We start from the raw sequence: 6,000 nt of genomic DNA on the forward strand, positions 1-6,000 counted from the left end.
TGGCCCCAATGCCCTGTTTCCTTCCATCTTCAATGACAGGGCTCTCTGCTATGAGGGCCAAATAAGAGACCCTTCTCAATCTGCCTCATGGGAATTCAGAAGCCAAAGCCAGGGTCTTTCAATTTTCTATTTTTTTTTAATCTATTTTTTAGTTGGAGGTGGACACAACATCTTTTTTTTATTTTTATGGGGTGCTGAGGATCGAGCCCAAGGCCTTGTACATGCCAGGTGAACCTCTGCCACTGAGTCCCAGCCCCAATATTTTTTTTTTGTTTCTTAATTGTTTTTGGGTTTGCAGGTGGACAGCAGACCTTTATTGATTTCAATATTTCTAGTTGTAGATGGGCGCAGTGTCTTTATCTGATTGATTTCTTTTTGGGCAGTGACCAGCCTCCAACCCGGGGCCTTACCCTGCTCAGGCCAGTGTTTAGCCTTGAGCCCAGCCCTGAGCCTGGCCTGGCCCCAGGTCTGGCTGAGTACTGCTGAGGAGGAAGAGGGACAACAGGGTCACTCAGGAAGCGTGGTGAGAGTGGGGGTTCACCTGAGTGGTCATCAGAAGGCAGATCCCAGAACCCATCTTTGAGGGGGTCCCTGTCCATGCCTGTCATCACATCCATAATGGACTGGCCGATGGCGACAATCATGCCAAACACTAGGGTCCTAAGAAAATCTTGAGCAGAGTGTGGCAGAAATTCAGATGACAAATACTGACACTGCCCACGGAAACCTTGGTGAGGAGTGTCCAACTGTCACACGTCAAAGCGCATGAGAACTCAGAGGCTTTCTAGTGAAAGCACCTTTCATCTTTTTTGTCGCTTTTGGGATTGAACCTAGGGCCTTTCGGACGGTAGGCATGTGCTTTACTAAACTTCAGACCAGTCATCCTAAATCTTTTTTTTTTTTAAAAAATGATCTTGAATTCTTAATATGGAAAAACAGTTTTAAAAAATTGTCAAGGGTAAGGAGAAAACTTCTGGGGCTGTAGCTCAGTGGTAGAGGCACTGAGTTCCATTTTCAGGTCTGCAAAAAAAATATTAAAAACAAAGAGAGAAAGAGAAAAAAACACCCAATTTGGGCTTTAGAAAAATAATGCAAATTTTTTGTTTGTTTGTTTTGATTTTTGTACTGGGGATTGTACTCAGGGTCACTCAACCACAGAACCTCATCCCCAGCCTTATTTTGGTTTTATTTAGAGACAGCATCTCACTGAGCTGCTTAGGGCCTCGCTGTTGCTGAGGTTGGCTTTTACTCACAATCCTCCAGGATCAACCTCCCAAACTGCTGGAATTAGAGGTGCGCACCACTGCACTATGCCAAGTATATTATAAAATGTCAAAAATAAAAATTAAAAAAAGAAAACCACTTATTAGTGCTTTAGAAGGATAATGCATTAATTTAAGGCATTGAATAATAAATGCATTACATAATATTTAATAATGCATTACTTAATTCATTAATGATTAATGCATTAATACATAAATATATTCTACAATCTTGATTTGTGTCTGAAACTCACAATTTAAGTTGGATGGATTTCTCACTTAATTATTTAACCTACTAACTTAAGATCTCTAAGACATGCTGTATGGAAGATGGCAGAGTAGAAAATTGTAAATATTGTTTTCTAAATAGCACATTCCAGTTAACAGAGGCTAGGCTTGGCTGACTCTGAGGCTGGACCCCATTATTGGGGCTGCCTATCATTTGATACAGCCAATACTCTTAACCTAGTTTAACAGCATGTAGAAACTGAGACTCCAGAACTATTATCTAAATTTCTTCCACATCAAAAAATCTAATCAACAGCAGAGCTGGACTGAGAGGATCACCTTTTTGCTCATTAAATCCTTTTAAATACAGAAGAAAAATAGCACTTGCTAAATAACTACCATGTGTTAGGCACTGTGAGAGTGATTATTTAATTTAATCCTCTTTTTTTTTTTTTATAATGAGGACTGAGCAGACGTGCTTCACCTCTGAGTCTCATCCCCAGCCATTTTTTATTTTATTTAGAAACAGGGTCTCACTGAGGTGCTTAGGGCCTCACTAAGTTGCTGAGGTTGACCTCCAAATAGTGATCCTTCTGCCTCAGCCTCCAAAGCTGCTGTAATTAGAGGCATACTCCACACCATCTGGCTTTGATTGAATTCTTATGACAGCTATGAAGTAGATGTCACCTCCTTCGTGAGGTATGGAAATCATGGCTGGTGAAGGGGTGACCTCCATGCACTGATCCTTCATGTCCATCCTCTGGGGCATTCCTGCCCTCCCCTGCCCTGCCTGGCCTTCCCCCATACCCAGCACCTCCCAGAAGTGCTCTCTCACTAACAGGCCATGGAGCACCTACAGGGTCGGCAGGCAAAGCACACAGGCCAAACTGGGCTGTTTTAATGCCCCCAATTTTAGAGCCAATTCAAATTCTCAATTAGACACCAGAAATGTACCCATGATCTTTCTTAAACTTCTGGGCTCCCGTTGAAGAGGGCTTGGTATTTTGGGGTGTCACCCACTTCAATCATCTTGGTGCAAGCCAAGAGCTGCATGATGAGGCCCAATGTGACCATTGCAGAGATACCGAGCTCCATGAGTGTGCTTAAGGTAATGGGCAGCCACAAAGCCCCTGTAAGCTCAAGAAAACAAGACATTATTTAATAAAATGAACCTACAGAATTGAATGTGACCCCTTTTCCACATTGGATGGGCTTCATGTTGCTGGCAGCAATTATAGCATTACCCCCCAAAACCAAAGATAAGAACACAACTCAGTCCCTCTGTCGAGCCCACCAGACCCCATGTCATTCTGTTTGGAAAGTCACGTACCCCTCAAGAGCCTGCTGCATTCCCATCCCCATGGACAGATCCATTCTGGCTGGACAGAGAGGCCCGTCCTTCATCAGTTCATAAAACTGGAGAACATTCCAATCATTTCCTGAGTCTGCAGATGGGGCTGGCACATTTGGATCTAGTTGGGAATCAACCTTCCCTTTCCATCATGTTCATATGAGCTCTGATTCTGAGTGACTGGAACCTCTTTGGAACCCCATTTTTAAACTGTGTTCATCAAATGCACCATCAACATACACAAGAAAATCATTTCTAGACCCACAGGTGACTGGTTAGATTTGACCCTCCACTGTCACTCGTGGTTTTGATCCATATATTTCACCTGTAGATATGAAAAAGATGCAGCTGAGAAACCAATAGAGAGTTCTAGAGAGTGTTCTATGTGGACTCACCATCTCATTTCAGGGATTTCAAACACTCTAGTTTTTTTAAGTTTTCAGAAATTCTCAAGCAGAGACTTATCTTGCTCTTCCAGGTTTTGTATTGCATTCAAACCCAACTCTAAAGAAGATGGTGTTTCCCAGGCTGAATGCACCGTTGATCAGGCTATTTGACGTGGCACATGCAGACTTTCCAGGCCACAGAGCTGCCCATTCTCTGAGCTCCACAGGAAGGCTGTAGTTCAACTAAATGGTGCTGGTCCAGCAGAAAAGAGGCACAGTGAGTCTAAGCCTCCCTCTGTTGGAGGCCAGAATCCCTCACATCCAGTAGAAAGGGTCCACAGAATCTGAGGCCATAATACCAAACAAAGGATCTGGAAACAAGTAGAAACCAAAGGAGTGGCACATGGTTCCCCCCTCTCCCCCTTGCCCCAACAACAGCACAGGAGACCGGATTGACCTGACAGCAGACTAATAAGATGAAAAGGGGGATGGCTTGCCACAGCACCTTTGCCTTCAACTGGATCTGCAGAAGAGGTAGAATCAGAGGACATAAAGTTTCCCAGTAAGTCATTAAAAATAGAGTCCAACAGACACTTTCTCTGATCACCAAGAATGGCCAAGGTGGGCTGGGGGCACAGCTCCATGGGGAAGCACTTGCCGAGCATGCATGATGTTCTGGGTTTAGTCTCCAACAGACAACTTCCACCAAAAAAGCAAAGAAGCCAAACCATGCACCAAGCAGAGTCCTGCAAGGTGAGTCTCATGCTTTCTGTGCACAAAGCCAATGCGAAGATGTCCGTAGGTATCACGTCTGGGAATGCTCATATTATACAGCATCATGATCTTCCCACTGCTTAAGTGAGTTCAATGGCAAAGCTGTACTCTTAACCATTGACATGAACAGTTTAGATGCTCAAGGAAGGGCAAGAGGAATGCAAGTTCAAAGACAGCCTCAGCAAAAGTAAGGCAGTGAGCCACTCTATGGGACCCTGTCTCTCAATAAAAAACAAACTAGGTCTGGAGACATCTCTCAGTGAGCGGTTGCTTCTGAGCTCAATCCTTGGGATAAGTAAGTAAGTATGTAAGTAAGTAAGTACATAAGTAAATATATTCTTTCTGTTGTTGATATTTTTAAAATAATATTTAATCTTTATTTTATTCACCTCTTCTCTGATGTTTAGTATTTTTTCTTCTACTAGCTTTGGGTCAGGCATGTTCTTGATTTTCTACCTCCTTGAAGAGGAAGTCTTGGTTGTTTTCTTTTTTGATGTAGGTATGTACTGATCCAATCATCTTAAAATTGCCTCTGCTCTATGATATAGGGTTTTTTGTTTTGCGTTTCTATCATCATTTTTCTCAAGAATCTTTAAAAATTTCCATTCTATTTGTCATTGACTCTGCTATTTGAGAGTTTTTGTTATAATTACAGACATGCAGGATGTTTCTGAAGTTCCGCCTGTTGTAGGTTTCCAGTTTTATTACATTGTGTTCAGAAAAAAAGTTATTTCAAATGATTTTTAGCTTTTAAAATTTGTTAAGGTTTGTTTTATGACTTAATCTGTTGTCTATTCTGGAGAATGTTGTTGGTACTGTTGTGAAGAATTTGTCTTCTTTTGGTTTTTGTTGGAAAGTTCAGTTAAGCCTATCTGCTCTGCAGTGTACTTTAAATTTTGTGTAAAGCAAGAAGAGACAGAAGCAAGGTATTGTGTATATTGTATTTCTGATGAGAGGTTCAAGTCTGTGAGATTTTCCAGAGTACTTACGGTTTTGTTTATGTGACTTCTGGTAACAAATAGGGTTTATTTTGTGTGTGTGTGTGTGTGTGTGTATGTGTGTGTGTGTGTGTGTGCGCGTGTGTGTGTGTGTAGGGGGGTTGTATGTTGTATTTATGTGTGCATGCGTACTCAGTGTTTGGTTATATCATGTGCATGAGTTCAGGAAGTGTAGAGTATATAGGAATGTATAAGCCTGCATTTGAAAAGTATACATTATAATTGCATGTCCGTCAGTACCTGGGTGATAACAGGCAGGTGTATTTGTGGGTATGTATATATTTTTTTAGAAAGGAAGTGGTGGTGTGTGTATTCGGGGAAAGCAGGTATTAAGGTGATTTATGCATCTGTGTTTTTGTTGGAATGGCAGTGAGTTGTGGGTCATGCACCTGTTTCTAAATGTGAGGTGTTTTAATGATATCTGTGGTGAAAGGGGTTTTAATGAGTGTGCATCTTTCCATGTATGTGCCTCAGCAAGAGGTGTTCACGTCTCTGTGGCTGGGTGGCATATGTGCATAAAAATCTCTTTGAACTTCCCCAAGATTGAGTGGAACCAGAAATACCCTGATTACAAAAATGTAACATTCTTAACCCTAAATGACACAGGTACAACCACCCACATACACACATAACCATTCAAGCTAATTAGAGTCATATAGCTATAAGAATAGGGCATTGTAATCCACTGGTATATTAACCTATTTAAGATGGTTGGGCTTTTTATACAAAAAATCCTGAAGTAGTCCTGAAGAATATTTGGATTGAAACAGGTGAGAAATATTGGTTGAGGCCCACTGCTATTTTGTGTTTCACTAATATTAATGCAGAGACCATTAGGAGCAGCAAACTAGCTGAGCTGAATAAAGATAGCCAATTTCAAAGAAAATCATATTTTATATAATACAGGACCTTTTAGATCACATCAGGTTAACTCTTTTGGAAAGCACATGTGTAAGCCATGCAGTTCACAAGACATGACATGGATCATCCACATTCCGCAT

The sequence above is a fragment of the Callospermophilus lateralis genome, unplaced genomic scaffold, assembly GCF_048772815.1.
Source record: "Callospermophilus lateralis isolate mCalLat2 unplaced genomic scaffold, mCalLat2.hap1 Scaffold_132, whole genome shotgun sequence".
NCBI lineage: Eukaryota > Metazoa > Chordata > Mammalia > Rodentia > Sciuridae > Callospermophilus > Callospermophilus lateralis.